This window comes from Sminthopsis crassicaudata, chromosome 4 (genome assembly GCF_048593235.1).
Source record: "Sminthopsis crassicaudata isolate SCR6 chromosome 4, ASM4859323v1, whole genome shotgun sequence".
In the NCBI taxonomy this organism is placed as follows: domain Eukaryota; kingdom Metazoa; phylum Chordata; class Mammalia; order Dasyuromorphia; family Dasyuridae; genus Sminthopsis; species Sminthopsis crassicaudata.
The window spans coordinates 253,791,617-253,807,954 of NC_133620.1; the positions used below are offsets into that span (position 1 = coordinate 253,791,617).

The 16,338-nt window shown below is 35.3% G+C and overlaps 1 long non-coding RNA gene across 1 annotated transcript in view; it reads left to right on the forward strand.

Moving 5' to 3' along the window:
• Positions 1 to 16,338, forward strand: part of LOC141566262 (uncharacterized) — a 205,693-nt gene that overhangs the window by 142,823 nt on the left and 46,532 nt on the right. Inside the window, exons 4-5 of the long non-coding RNA XR_012489263.1 lie at positions 8,365 to 8,495; positions 9,030 to 9,356. This is a non-coding gene — a long non-coding RNA (uncharacterized LOC141566262). The remainder of the gene's footprint in view (positions 1 to 8,364; positions 8,496 to 9,029; positions 9,357 to 16,338) is intronic.

A 16,338-nucleotide genomic window follows, 5' to 3' on the forward strand; every position in this document is an offset into this window, starting at 1 on the left:
CTCTGAAGTGGATGAAGCCTTACTCGATTTTCACAACTGTCTTGAAAGATCTCACCTCATCTCATTCAGACCAAATGGCATCAGGAAATTCCTTTTTGGGAAGAGACTTCTGTCTGTCCCCAAAAGATAACAAGAGAATCCTTATCTTATTTACATCACTCTCCAGAACCTCCTTACATTACTGCATCTGAATGAGTCCTCAAAAATCTGCTCTTTGCAAAATTGGCCTTGTACCATGCAGCCATTTTGCCCACCGGCTCTCTGTGTTTCCATTCTAATCAATAAAGACTATGTTTCCATATAGCATTAAGTAGCAAATTCCTTTGCTGCAGAACCCACCCTTGGTTACTTGGGGGAAGGAAGGAGAGAGAGAAAAGGAACTGACCCATCTCGGTTTAGACCACAGTTTACTCCTCATCATTTACTCCTCATCATGCCTATTTCAAAGCAGGCAACTAATAGCTAGACAAATCATTATATAATATTTATTTCTTGCTATACCTATAATGAATTCCCATTTCATCGCCACATTTTATTATAGCATTTTATTTTCTCAAATACTTGCAAAGACAGTTTTCAATATTCACCTTTGCAAAACCTTATATTCCAAAATTTTCTCCCTCCCTTTCTCCCCCCTCTGTAAAATATCAAATGATCTGATAGAGATTAAACATGTACATTTCCTTCATTTTCACTTCTAAAAATTCTGGACTTTCTTCATGTTTAAATGAAATGCAACCTTCTAATGAGATTTAGATTCAGGGAAACCAAATGAGGAGATTAGGGTTTCTGGTGGTTTGGGAGTTAAATGATGAGGTAACGGTAGGTTCAGGGTTCAGGGTATTATGCCACAGTTCTCTTTTATTGTCCTGACTCAATTTCCCTAATTATCCTGACTCAGTTTCCCTAATTGTTCTGCTCAATCCTGCAAAACCACCTCTCCCTCTTTATCAGAATATTTGATAAGGATAAAAGATCTTATGTTTTAGCATATCAAAATGTCTCTCCCCATCCCAAGCTATCAGAATATCAGATACTGTCTTATCAAGATGCCTCTCCCCATCTCTGTCGTTCCTCCCCCACATTATGTAATCCCATCTCTGGTGGCTCATCTCTGTCAGAGTCCTGTTCCCACTCTCAGCACCCTGACTACTGCCTCAGTCCCTGAGTCTGAGCCACGTGTATATATCATTGAGAACTCACATTGGCTCCCCCAAACCTCTTGGGATTCAGTGCATGGGTAGGGAGTTTTGGGAATCCCCTTCTGGTGGTGCAGAGGTCCTTCAAGGAGTTTTAGAGTTTTAGGGCTCCCTTTGTCATTTTTACATGTGATTTTTATCTTATTGAGAATTACTGATAACTATTTAATTTTCTGCTTATACAAAATCTAGCTGTGGCCAAGGACTATACCCCTGGGGAAATAAACTCATTTCTAGTTCTTGCTTCTTGAAACATAATTCATAGATTAGATTAGGAAAGTTACTTAGAAATCTGGTTCAATGGTTCTTAATTATGTCCTAGACTCTTGGCAGTTGGGTGAAGGCTATAGAACTGCTTCTAAGATTGTTTTTAAATGCATAAAATAAAATATATAGATATAAAAAGGAAGCAAATTATGTTGAAATAGTATAATCAATTTTTTTTAAGTTCATGGATCCTAGTCAAGAATCTTCATCTAATTTAATTCCTTCTACTTATTCAGAAAGATAAAATGACTTGTCCCTAAGCATTGTCATTGTTCAGTTGTGTCTAATTCTTTATGACCCTGTGAACCATAGAATGCCAATGCTGTCCATGGAATTTTCTTGGCAAAGATATTGAAGTGGTATGCCATTTCCTTCTCTAGTGAAATAAGGCAAACAGAGGTTAAGTGATTTGTCAAGGTCACACAGCTAGTAAATATGTGAGCCTAGATTTGAACTCAGGTCTCTACTTCAGGCCCAGTGCTCTATCCACTAAGCTACCTATCTATCTCTTGTTTCTAATTGCTAGTGTCTTAACATTATCATATTGAATCATACAAACACATGTGTATACATGTATATGTGTGTATGTATTATACATATGCATAGATGTGTTGTATATATATATATATATATCTGTCTCTATGTCTTTCTTTTCTCTCTTCTACTCCTCCTTCTCCTCTTCCTCTTCCTTCTCTTCCTCCTCTTTCTCCTTCTTCTATCTCTCTGTCTTTCTCATGAGATTGCTGCTCTATTCTTCCTTCTGAAAGCTTCTTGAAGACCTGAAATGTTTCATTTTTGTTTTTGTATTCCTGTTGATTTTCATATACCAGACTTTGACTATATGTGGTTGCTATGTTGGAGGGGACATGGTTTGGTCCATGGCATATCTGAATTCATATAATAAATAGGTCATATTATAGTCTATACTTTATAGACTATAGAATATGAATTAGTTATACTCTAATTCAAAATTTTTATTTTTGAAATTGTTTCTGTGGGGAATAATGCTCTCTCTTTATATCTTTCATGTGCCTTCAAACCATTTGCAATTTTAAAAAATTGTGGCAGATTAAAAATATCCTCTTCCCTTTTTTCTTTTTCCTCCTACGCTTGGTTGAAATTGCTCAAGATTGACAGAGTTTGTGAAGTACCTTTGTTTCTGAGGTTTAGCTCAGCTACCAGATCTTCTGCCCTTCCTCTCCTAGGGAAGGGCTGCTTTTTATTCCTGGGCTCCCATTTCTTGCCAGAATTTCAGCTGCCCTCTGCTATTTATTGATTCCAGGGCATACTGTTCTGAGCATGAGCTGCTGACAGCAGGAAATCAGGATATAGTGACCAAATTCTGGCCTCCTTAAGACATTATTAGGGACTGTGCCAGTTTTTAGAGATTATTTTGTAATCAATGCTTGTGGGATTTGTTAACTGCTAGTAACACAAATATTAGAAATAAATCTCCAGTACATCAACTGGAAGAAAGGACTTTAATATCAAGAAGCTGCCAATGTGCATTGTGGGTGCTCTGTGTCTATCATGATGGGCATTTCCAATCTTTTTGAAATAGACTTTGTTTTTATCAATTGGTCTCTGACACTACACAAAGTAACTTATTAACCTGTCTGAAGCATCCACCTGAAATGCCCCCTTCCTCCCCCCCCCCCCCGCCCTTTCATAGATTTAGAGCTGGAAGAAATGTGCAGGTTATCTAATCCAAATTTCTGATTTGGGAGGTAAAGATTCACCTAAGCCACAAACACAGTAAAGTTGAAGCTAGGAATCCTAAGAATTTTCTCTGATCTCTAAGTATGTTCTTTTTACTCATCATACTGCCTTCATTATATATAATTTTGTTTGTGATAATGTAATGGGGACGTTGGAGAATGCCCAGATCACCTAACATGGAGACATCTTGCTTCTGGGAAAAACATCTTGCTTTCATCTGCACTTAAGACCAAAAAGGAGAAAGGAAACAAACCAAAATGTAACTTTTCTCATCCCATCCCCAGAGAGATTGTTGAGGCCACAAGATAAAAGAGAAGAGGAAGGGAATGTCGCCTTTCCCCTAGTCAATGCTAGTGGCACTAGTATTGTGGATGAACTGTGACCTTACCCTCTCTGGTTGCAGAAAAAGAGAGTGACCTAGTCTGGTAGTTTAAAAAACTCCACAAAACAAACAAACAAAAAAAACCCTCAGCTTTTCCTAGATAGACAATGGAAAGAAGCTACCAAGTGGTAGAGAAACACAGAATATCTTTTCCCAGAAACAGGGTACCTTCATATTAGGTGATCTGGTTATGTTCCAAAGTTCCCATCATAATTATAATCATATTTTGTATTTATCTAACATTTAAATGAATATAAAATAGCATTAGTGCCATAGCAGCAAGATGAAAGAAGCATCCTGTTAACAATTTTTTGATTGTGGTTACTATTTATGTTTGGGGTCTGGACCTGAGATGCACCTGTAACTTCTAGCATCTTGAAGTTCTGAGAGGTTAATTGATTTACCCAAGGTTGTAGAGCTAGAAGCAGAAAACTCCAGGTTTTCCTGAGTCCATTTTCCATTTCAAAACATTGTCTATCAAGAATCACATAGTTATAGAATGTGAAATGTCATCTGGTTTAACCCCTTTATTTTTCAGATCTCTAGAGATTCAGCTGACATTACTCAGTTACTTATGGGAAGCTGGATCTCAAAGCCATTTCTTCTGAATCCAAGTTTGATATTTTTTCTGCTTCATGCTGTAAGGAGATCTACTTAACAATCTAAGAGATCAGTCAAGGTTCAGCTCAGTTGTTATCTTCTGTATGAAATCTCTCTGGTTTCCTGGTTATTTGCATTTTGTTTTTCTTCAAGCAGTAGAACGTACCAGTGACTTATTGGTATAAGGAACTCCTAAATATGGAAATTCTCTGCTGTTTGTCTGTCTCTCTCATCAATGCAGATCAGAACTTCTTTCTATTATAGAATCATGTAGTCTTAGAAATGCAGAGAGCATTTCCAGGTTAAATGACTTTCCCACTTATCAGCAAGCATGTGTCACAGATGGGACTTGAACCCTGATTTTCCTGGCTTTGAGGTCAACTCTCTATCCTTAACACTATAGTGTCACATACTGTAAATGTTATATTTCCATCCCAAACCCTAATAGAATGTAAATTTTTTGAGAAAGAAGATTATTTCAATTTTGCTTTTGTATTTCCAGTGCCCAACATATTTCAAAGTGTAGGCATCTAATAAAAAGGTATATTGAATTGAATTAAATCGGATAGAATATTAAGGGTCACCTTGAGGTATAGCTATACTGGAGATCTTGGACAGTATTATATAATAGAAAGAGTTCTAGACTCAAAGTAAGGAAACCTGGGAGATTTTAGTTTTAAGATTTACTACACACTTCCTAGCTGTGTGTCCTAGAGCAAGTCACTTAACCCCAATTGCCTGAGCATAACAAACAAAAAATACACGTTGAAGAAAAGTCATGTAAGCATTCTCAGTCTCAGTTTCCTCCTTTATAAAATGAGAGTAATTAAATTCTCTACTATTTACTTTAAAGAATCCTTTGTGAGAAGGGAGGACCCTCTTTGCCATGGATGTCATGTTTAAGGAAGATAGTAGTGATTTGAAGGAGGGATTGCTGATGGGGAAAATTAACATAGACAATGGATGTTCTATTGTCTTCTTCAATCATGTTTAAAAATGAGCCCATTTTCTTCCCCCATCTGAGGATACATATTTATTTTCCTATGTACCTTAGGGATCTCTAGCTTGGGCCTATGTCTCTGCAAAGAGATGTAGTACCTACACCTATTTCTAATTGTGTCACTGTGATGAGAAAGGCAAACTATCTACCCTCCAAACCCTGCTCTTCTCCTTCCCTTCTCATGTACTCTGCCCACAAAGCTTTTATGTTAAGATGGTGAGATAATTTCAAAGCTAATCTGACCAAACAGAAAGAGGGTTGTACATGATGACTGGAACACAAACAACAGTCAAGAAGCTGGTGAGACACTGTAGAACAACCAAGAGCAACAAAATGTGAGGAGGGGCCTCCTCCACCAACACCCTATGAAAGAGTTCTCTGAACTTTAGAACAGTGCAAAAAACTGCGATCTCAAGTGATTGAGAAGCAATTTTCTGAGACTACGCTTAATCAGGAAGCCATATGCTTTATATCTTTAAAGAGGCTTCTGCTGAGCATTAGATTCTGTCCCTCCCCTTTTCTGGCCATTTACATACTTCTAGGGAGAAAGGCAGTGCAGTACACATTTCCCTAGAACTTTATGTATATTGATTACATATTTGGGACATATTTATATTTGGACAAGAACAAGCTCTCCTTCCAAAGAATGCCAATTCTAAATGTTAATTCAATTAAACAAAGACATTGTTTATGTCTATAATAATAACTGGTATTCATTATAGAGCTTTGTTATGTAAAACAGTTTACAAATGTTAATTCATTTATTCTTTATATCAACTTTGTGAGGCAGATATTATTATTCTCATTTTATAAATGAGGAAACCAAGGACTACAAATCTAAAGTATTCAAACTCTGGTGTTCCTGCTACCCAGTGTATAAGCTAGTTGACCCTCCATGTATAGTTGACTGTACTAGGTGGTGGAAAAAATAAATAGTTTAGCTAAAACATGGTACTTGTCTTCATTGAACATATAATATGGTGGAAAGAAGAGTGAAGACAATTTGCCAATCAGGAAAACCTTCCTGAAGAGAGTATCTGGGATGGGTTTTAAAGGTTAGGTACAAATTCAGCAGTGGGGGACAGAAAAAGGGCATTTTAGAGTTAGAAAACAGTAAAACTCAAAGCACAATTGTGAGAGCATAGAGAATCTGGGGAGACACACTAGTTCGGCTTGGCTGTGGTGTTGAGTATGTAGAAGTTTACTGGGAGAGGGGTTTGAATTTAGTGCTAAATTTAGTGCTAAATGTGAAGTGCCTAGAATATTAGGCACTTTATTCATTAGGCAAGAGAGAGTCATTAAAGGTGTTGACTCTATAACCAGTTTCTTAAATTCTAGTTTGTGACCCCATTCTTGTAACTGAATGTGGGGGGAGGAGTCACAAAACTATTAATTATTATCAATAAATGTTTGATTTGTATACCTATTTTATATTCCAAATATGTCCAGGATCATGTAAAAATTTCTCAGGTGAAAAGTGGTCACAAATGGAAAAAGTTTAAGAAGCCCTGGACTAGAAGACCAATGTGGTCAAGTAAATGCATGAGGAATATAATACAGCAGCAATTTGAAGGAAGGCTAATGAAGGGTCAGGAATAGATAAAATCCTACAATACATATCAGCAATTGTCTATTGAACGCTTCTGTCTAAATGTCCTATTTGAATGTCAAATTCAACATATCTGAAAATGGAGATTTATTTTCTCATCTAAATTTGCCCCTTCTCCAAACAACCATTTCTATTGAAAGCAACACTATCCTCCAAGTCACCTAATTTTGTAACACTGGAGACATCCTTGATTCTTTCCTTTCCTTTTGCTTTACCCTTATATAGAATAAGTAGATAGCTTTTGTCTGTGTCATAGTCCAAATATCAGCAGCATCTTTCCCCTGATCTCTAGTCACATAGTCATTATGTTCATTCAGATCATTATCTTTCTCTAGGATTATCACAATATTGATTTTTTAATTTGTCTCCTTACTCCAAATCCATGTAGAACATGTCTTATACATTGTAGGTACTTCATAAATGTGTTTTGAATCGAAACTATGTTAGATTGATAGACTTAAGCAGTTTTTCCAATAGATCAGGAAGGTTGATATAGGAATCAAAGCAAGAGGGCTGTCATAAATACAGGGGGATATATGGGACATAGTGCATAGGTAGAACTAAAAATATTTTTATGCCTTTTTATATCACACATTTTCCAGTATCTCTCCTACAAAACTGATCCATCTCTTGTTACAGAGATTTACTGTTTTTCTTCATAAAATAGATCAAAATCAATTGATGTAGTGAATATATTTGATATAGGAGGCAACAATAGGTACCTGTAGCCTCTTACTTTTCTGTAAGACAGAAAGATGATATTTCATCATCTCTCATCTACCCTGCAGAAATAATATTGATCATTGCCTTTAATTTTATTTTTTCTGCCTTTTAGAATTGTTGATTTATATTTTAGTCATATGTATGTTGTCCTTTGCTTAATTACTAATTTATACAGCCCACTTATACTTTATAAGTTCCTCATAGCTGTTATTTCTTACAACACAATAATAATTCCTTCTACATATTACAGAAAGGTGTTTTGAATATTTTAAGTTGCTTTGTAAATGCTTATTATTATTAATAATTATTTTTGCGAGTTCAAAGTCTGGGAAATGGGAAGAGGAGTGTCAGTTTGACTGGATCACGGACTATGGAAAAAGGAGTAATATATAATGAGGTTGGAAAGATGGGTTGTAAAGATGATCTCTCAAGTTTTTTTCCCCTAGTTCTAAATGTCTTATTAAATTTAATTGACTAATAATGGTGAAACCACACAAAGAGACCTTTTGCTTCCTCTTATGTAGTTTTTGCTTAAAAATACTGCCATTCTTTACAGTGTTTATATCATTTTATTTATGGTTAGTTCTGTGTTATTCACATGATATAATAAAAAAATTAATTGTCAACTTAAAATCATTATGAATATTTGGCATTTATATAACTTTAAGATTTCCAGTATACTTTAACATATTATCTTATGTGGATTAAAACAACTCTCCAGACCTTTAAGTGCTATTTTAAACATTGTCTACTATTATTAAAATTGATGATTTTGGTTAATTATTTTATTACTATCTTACTAATAATAGTCTTATGTCCTTTCTCTCCCTCCCAAATTCTACTTGGATGTTTTATTGTGTTATAGAGCTGATTCTTGCAGTTTATTTTAGTAAAACATAAGCTCTGGCACATGTTATGACACTGAAGAAGCTTGAGAAAAGATTTGGCGGTCATCTGACAGCAGAAGTGATTCATCATCAGAGAGATGATTACCAGGTGATAAATTTCTTTAGCTGCTTACTCAGGCTACTATATATTAAAGCATGAATAGTTTAAACCTTGGTCAATGGAGGGGGTATCCACATCAATGAAATCACATATCTTTTGATGTTTAATATCATTTGTTAATGTGCATTTTTAACAGCATTTATCTTTCTTCCCCCCTCCTCCCATTCAGATAACTTAAACTTTATGAATAGATAGACTAGGGCTTTTTAACTTTTCCCATTGGGATCCCTTTTTGTCAGAATTTTTTTTTTCTGGCCCCTGGAAATATAGGTATATAAGATAGGTGTCCAAATCCAAAAATTTTCCTCATAATAAATTATAATTTCAAGACCCCCACAAGACTCCTTATGGGGTTTTGACTCACAGTTTAAGAAGCTTTGGTGTAGACTCCCAAAACAAAGGATTAATCTTCTCACACCTGTGACAAAGTTGATCTAGGGAATATTTGATTATTTTGATAAGTATTCCAATCAATTTAATAAGATTACTGACCATGAGACTGTTTGGTTTTTTTTTTTTTAGGTACCCCAGGGGCACCTTTTGATGGAGAATTTTGGCATGTCTACTATCATCTTGCTGAGAGTAAACTTGGAAAAGTCTGATTGGTTTTCAATGACTGGGATTGCTTCCAAGATTTCTGTCATATAAACTACCCTTTGCCATTAGGCTATAAAGAAGAAGTTATCATAGGAGCTGCCCCTTGTTATTGGACTATATATTCCTTTTGTCTATTTTGATTTTCCCCTGTTAAGAAAACAGAGTGGCCTGTTGCATGGCTTGGGACAGAAAACTTGTACACACTCCCTCCCTTCTGGGAAGTGGTAAAGATGTCTTGGGCAGGAAGAATAGGTAAGTTATATGAACTTTATTGAGCTTTCTAAATACATCAGAGATTAGAGTTCCTAAGAGTGGAATTTCTCAACTTGAGAGATGGCAGTAGCTGGGAAATTATTAAGAGTATCTACAGAAGGACGTGATGGAGACAGACATGTCAATATTGTCAATATTTGTGAACCCCACTATCCTGTGTGTGACCATATATGTATCTTTGAGAGAGACAGCAAAAGATGGAGAAAGAGACAGAGACAGAGAAAGAGAGGGAAGCTTCCAACTTCTAGGTAATATGATACAAAATCCTAGCCTTTTAGCCAGAGAAGGGAGATTTTCTTGGCAGCCATAATTTTCAAATTATCTTGTAGATAATCTAGTTTTTAAGAATGTTTAAGTTCAAAAGTTTAGGTATTATAATTTCTATAGAAAATAGAGAATGGTTTACATATTTCCTGATCTGCTTTGACTGGGGGATAAACGAGGATAGCCCATGTGGTCTCTATAACTAAAGGAAAAAAAATAACTATTCCTTGGGGTTTGGGAAGATAAGAGAGATTGGGACTTTTTCACAGAACTCCATTGGGCTGTGCAAATTCTATGAGAAGCAGACTATTTATTTAGCATCCTTCTGAGTAGGAGTAAAAATCTGAAATAAAAAACCACAGAATGATGCTATGAATCTTGCTGTGACTGTGCAGGAACCTGTGGGAAAGAAGAATTCATTAGAATTTCACCAGATTACCAAGTGTAGCAGTCCCAAATTCAGTTTACACCTGAGAAGAGCTTAGGAGCTATTTGGATGCCTTAACTGTTTCTATATTTGTCTTTGGGTTTCTGTGAGTCTTCTGAGTTTTTCTTTTCTGTGGGTTGAAATAAATGATGACAACTACCCCTACAAATATTAATTTAAACGCCTTTACAGGAGTTGGAGGTTCTGTTTCCCACATTTGGAAAATTTAATCATAAGTTGGACTTAGCTTGTATTTTGAGATTTTCCTGGAATAACTCCAGGGAGGGAAAGAAGCCAAAGAGAGAGAAAATGACCCTTTTGGGTCAACCCCCAGGATTGGAACTGAATCTGAGTGATCCCAGAATCTTGGAAGGTGTAGGCTGGTTCATGGGTTAGTTATACTTTAAAAACAACAACAAAATGTCCTATTGGGGAAAGTACAATATGATTTCCATAACAGGCAACCAAACACAAATAAAGTTCTTTGAAGGAGTCAGTAATCATGGGGACAAAGAAGAACAGGTGGTTATTATTTAAGCTTTCAAGAAATCTCTGGCAAGGCTTTACATGAAAGGTTTCTAAAACAATTGAGTTATTATGACATTAGTGGATATATTTTATCATGGGTAGAGAATGGGTTCAAAGACAGAAAGGAAACAAAAACAAAGAGTAAATGGATACTTTTCTGGAGAAGTATTACGTAAAATAAGAAAGGGTCTTTGAAGAGTCTTGTCCCTACTTGCGTCAAAGACCTCTCCTTATATAGATATGCCTTGTGACTGAGGTATTACTGAGTCTGAAGCTCTTATTCTTTAGTAAAGATTAGGAAAGCCCATTAATGCAACTATGAGCCTTGTCAAAAAGTGGGAAGAAATACTGGGTTTGGAATGAGAGAGGGCACCAATTTTAAATATGTTATTTTCTACTTGCTACTTTTTGGGGATGGGGATGAGAGTGGGGGAGGTTGTGACTTGAACTTTCTAGAACGATTCCCAGGAGGTCCTCTGCCCCATGCAGCCAATTTAGAAGAACAGAAAGGATAAAGAATGCTTCCTGACTTACTAGGAAGAGGCAAAAGCACCAACTAAGAAGCATTGCCATCTTACCCAATAGAAAGGATCATGGGATCAAAGCTAAAGTTGGAAAGGACTTTAGAGGATATTGTCACCTCATTTTACAGATGAATAAATTAAGTGACTTGTTGAGATAAGAGAAGTTAAGTGACTTGTCTGTGGTTAAACAGCTAGTATCTGAAGTAGGATTTGAACATAGATTTTTATATCTACATATAAAATGTAGATGGTGAAGGGGGAAGGAAGGGGAAGAGAGACAGAGAGCCAGACTGGTCTAAATTGAATCATTGAATCATATGTTTCCAATCATACCTCTTTTTTGGGGGGGAGGTCTGGCCTGGTAAACTCTTCCCTGTTAAGGTATTCTAACCTCTGCTATGGATGGCTGTTTTTTCCTTACTGAGGAATGAAACATTTTAAACAAAATCAACTTAACCCTATTCATAACAGAAAGCTATACACCCTAGTCAATATAAAATGATTTCTGACTAGAGATAAGTGAAAAAGGGTGAACTATATAATAGTTACTCCTATTTAAAAAAAACACAAACAAACAAACGAGAATTACCTTGGTGAAAGTTGTAATTATAATATTATTAAAGATAGTTAAGATTTTAAGGAGTAGGAAATGCATATATTCCAGGCACTGGGGTTGTTTTTTCCTTACTGAAGAATGAAACATTTTAAACAAAATCAGTTTAACCCTGTTCATAATAGAAAGCTATACTCTCTAGTCAATATAAAATGATTTCTGACTAGAGATAAATGAAAAAGGATGAACTATATAGTAGTTATTCATTCTGTTTTTAAAAACAACGAGAAGTTACCTTGGTGAAAGTTGTAATTATAATATTATTAAAGATAGTTAAGATTTTAAGGAGTAGGAAATGTATATATTCCAGGCACTGGGGATCACGTGTGCAATGACAAAGAGATAGGAGATGGATGATCATGAAAATGATAGGACAACTTAACTAAAAAGCAATGTGTGTGGTTAATACTAAAAAGACAAGTGGGAGTCTAACTGCATGGGACTTTGAATACCAAGTTGAAGATTTTCTATTTTATCCTTAAAAGCCATGGGAAATCATTGAAAAAAATATTTTGAATAAAGGAGACACGTAATCACATCTGTGTTTAATGCATGTCATTTTGGCAGTTGTATGGAAGAAGGAGATGAACAGATAGATATAGAAGACATGGAGACCCATGAATAAACACTTGTTGAATTTACTGATATTTAAGACATGCTTATTGTTGTTCAATGATTTCCATCCTGTCTGACTTTTTGTACCCCCATTTATGGTTTTCTTGGAAAAAATATTAGAGTAGTTTGTCATTTCCTTCTCCAACTTATTTTACAGATGGGACAACTGAGACAAACAGGGTTAAGTAACTTGCCCAGGATTACATAGCTAGTAACTATCTAAGGCTGTATTTGAACTCAAGTTTTCCTGATTAAAAGTCTGATGTTTTATCCACTGTGCTGCTTAGCTGCCTATAATTCAATCTCACTTGTGCAAAGTTTGAAGACTCAAACACTGATCTTTTGAAAACTGAGACATTCATCCATTTCCAACCATTTAACACTTCTGATTTCTGCTGTTTTTCAACAATCACAGTGATATCACAGTAATATTCACATGTTCTTTTGGTTCTCTAAGATATTGTCTTTTTCAGACTTGTGACTGGAATTATGGAAGACAGCTAGGTTATTTGCCTACTATTTTTTTTTTTTAACTTATCTTGGGCTTAATGACATTAACTTTTTTTGTTTGTTTGTTTTTGGTTCTACATGTCCCAGCCTGATTGTTCTCCTTGATAGAGAGCTGAATTTGATCTAATTTGTCATCCATTATTTCCATTCCATCAATAGGAATACTTTTGTTGCCTTTAGTCTTTCAAGATAACTTTAAAGAATTCATTTTTGTTGTCTTTATCATTCATTGTTGCAAGCCTCAACCCATTCTGAACCTTTTTTTTTTTTTTTTTTGGATATTTTATATTAGAACAATATCCTTTTTGTATTCATTTCCAGTTAACTTTGTGCTTTTATCTATGGTATATATCATTGTTGTTTTTTCTTTAAAAATGTTCACTTGTTTGATTAATCCCACTTGGCCTCTTCCTATAACTAGTTTTTTCTCCTTTCATTATCAAGTTCATTTTATTTGTGTAGGTTGGAATTTTGTCCTTGAACAAATATTCATTTGTTTTGTGCTAACTTGTCCTGCATTGATTTAGACTATAGGCTCCTACTTACTTCCCCCAAAACTATTGAATTTTAATCTTCACAAATGTAGGATACACAACAGGCTTTACTTGTCTTTTTCCTCTTTATTTATCACAAATTCTAAAGTGAATAGGGTCATTTCCTTGTGTCTTCTATTTTTAGCAAGCAGTTCCTCCTCATTATTCAAAATCAGATCAGTTCATCTTGATTGATTAATCAATCATTTGTTAGATTTGTTAGATAAATGCCAAATGCTAAAATACTGGGTACATAAAGAATAAGAAGAAACAGTACAAATGCTCAATTACAATGGGGAAGACATCATGCATGTAAACAGGTACATAGAAGATACATACAGTATTGTTAAAAGGTTAAACTTAGAAAGTCATTAATAAGTTGGGGAATGGGAAAGGCCTTTTGCTGAGGGTTTTGTTGAAACTGAATCTTGAAGGAAGTCAGGGATTGTAAAAGGTGGAGTTGGGAGGGAGAGCATTCTAGATATGGAGAACAGCCAGTCCAAAGTCATAGTGGTGGGAGATAGAGCATATAAAGAATAGCAAGTAAATTGGTATGGCTGGACCATAGAGTGTACAGGGGAGTAACAGATCAGAAAGATAGGAATGGCTCAAATTGTGAAATGTTTAAATGTTGAAAAGAATTTATGTTTCATCCTAGATGTAAAAGGGAGCCATTGGAATTTATTTAGTTAGGAAATAGCTTTATCAGACTTGTGATTTAATTCTTTTTGGAAGCTTTATGGAGGATAGCAGACAGGAGAAACTTGAGGAAGGGAGTTCAATAAGGAAGCTATTAAAATAGTACACATTAAAGGTGGTGAGAACTTGAACTGTTGGATGAATAAAGAGAAGAGGAATTCAAGATTGTTCTCTACATCAAAACTTCTTAAACCATGGGTTATACTCCTATATGGGGGTCACATAACTGAATGTAGGGTTGCAAAATTATAATTATTTTCAGTAAATGTTTGATTTGTATATTTATTTTATACACCTATGTACCAGGAACTGCATAAAAATTTCTTGAGCAAAAAGGATGCAAGTGGGAAAAGTTTAAAAAGTCCTACTCTATATTGCTTTCTCCATTTACTGAAAAATGAAAAGATTATTAGGGCTAATTAAGAATTTACCAGAGCGGGGCAGCTAGGTGGCACAGTGGATATAGCACCTGCCCTGAAGTCAGGAGGACCTGAGTTCAAATCTGGCCTCAGACACTTAACACTTCCTTAGTTGTGTGACCCTGGGCAAGTCACTTAACCCCAATTGCCTCAGGAAAAAAAATAAAATAATTTATCAGATGTTTGACTTTAGTTAGCTCTGAATGTAAGAGTAGTTGTAATGCTCTCACTCATTCTCTTTCTCTATATGTTTCTGTCTGTCTCTCCATTTCATTTGCCTTTCACTACTCTCTTTTTACTTCTTCTCCCCTCCTTTCTTTTCTCATGCCTACATGCCAGACTGGGATTTGTTCCTTCTGCCTAGTTATTCTGAAGTATCATTCTATCACAATATCTTTCAATTTCTCCCTATATTAGCTTTCATCCAATTTCTCTTCACCATGCTTTTTCTTCTATGCTGAAGATATATTCTTAGGTGTTTCTGAAACATCATACTTCTCCCCAGTCCCTTTTCTTGCAGAAACTTCATTTTGTATAATCTGTTTTATAATAATTTTCATATCATGTCTCATACCCTACCAAGTCTTGGTGATTCATTTATGGCAGAATTTGCCTCTTTGTATTATGAATTCTAGCTCAAATTATTTATTTCTCATACTTTTTGCTTTTGCATATAGATAAGACTGTGAGTTTTAAATTTATTGTTCTTTCTCTTGAACTTAAAATTTTTCTTTCTCTGATTTATTGGGCAGAATATTTTTCTTCTTTTTCTGTAATATCTGGCTTAGTGGATATGTATTGGCATTTTTCTCTTGGATTCTTCATTTTTATTTTCAAATCAGATCTAGAAGTTTTCAAACAAATATAGATTTTTTTAGTTCTCATTCGATTAAAGAGTCAACAAGCATTTCTTAAGCATGGGAAGCAGTAGACCAATAAGCATTTATTAAACACCTTCTAGGTAGAAGTCTCTATAGTTTACCAATAACCCTGTGAAGTAGATGCTGTTATGATTCCTATTTTACAGTTGAGAAAACTGAGGCAGATAGAAGTGAAGTGATTTGTTCGAGATAACACAGCTAATAACTCTGGGCCTAGAACCACTAGGTCCATTTACTACAACACTTAGCTACACTGTGATATTTGTCCCAGGCACTTTGCTAGAAGCTGAGATTAAAACAAAACAAAACAAAAACAAAAACAAAACAAACAAACAAACAAAACCCTACGTGTTCTCAAGGAATTTAATTCTATCACAATATTTTTGTAGATATATTTTAAGCATGGCCAAGAATTGTCATTCTCATATCTTAAGTCATGATCCAGAGATCCAAATCTTATTTTTGATGCTTTCTTAATCAGCTATTTATTCCCCACCACACACACACATACACACATACACACACACACACACACACACACCACACACACACACACACACACACACACACACACACACACACACACACAAAACACACACCCCTAGAAAAAGAACAAATAACCCTACCAAATTGTAAAGTAGTTGAAAGCAGCTTTTATATAATGACAGACTCAAAAGATTAGAAAAGAAGACCAAGAGAAAACATGATTGAAGCCTATTAAAACATGAAGGGTGTGGATAAAGTTCATTGAATTATCTCATAGCCCATAGAGTCAACTTCCTCTCATTCTTTAAAGGAGAGAAACAAGGCTTAAAAAGAGTGTCTTGCCTAAGGACACATAGCATGTAATTAATATCTTTTCCTGGGAAGATTTTAGCTGTCCTAAATACAGTATAGATCCCTTTCTAGTGTAGGTGTGTGTGGTCCCAAAAAACATAGACCCTTTGA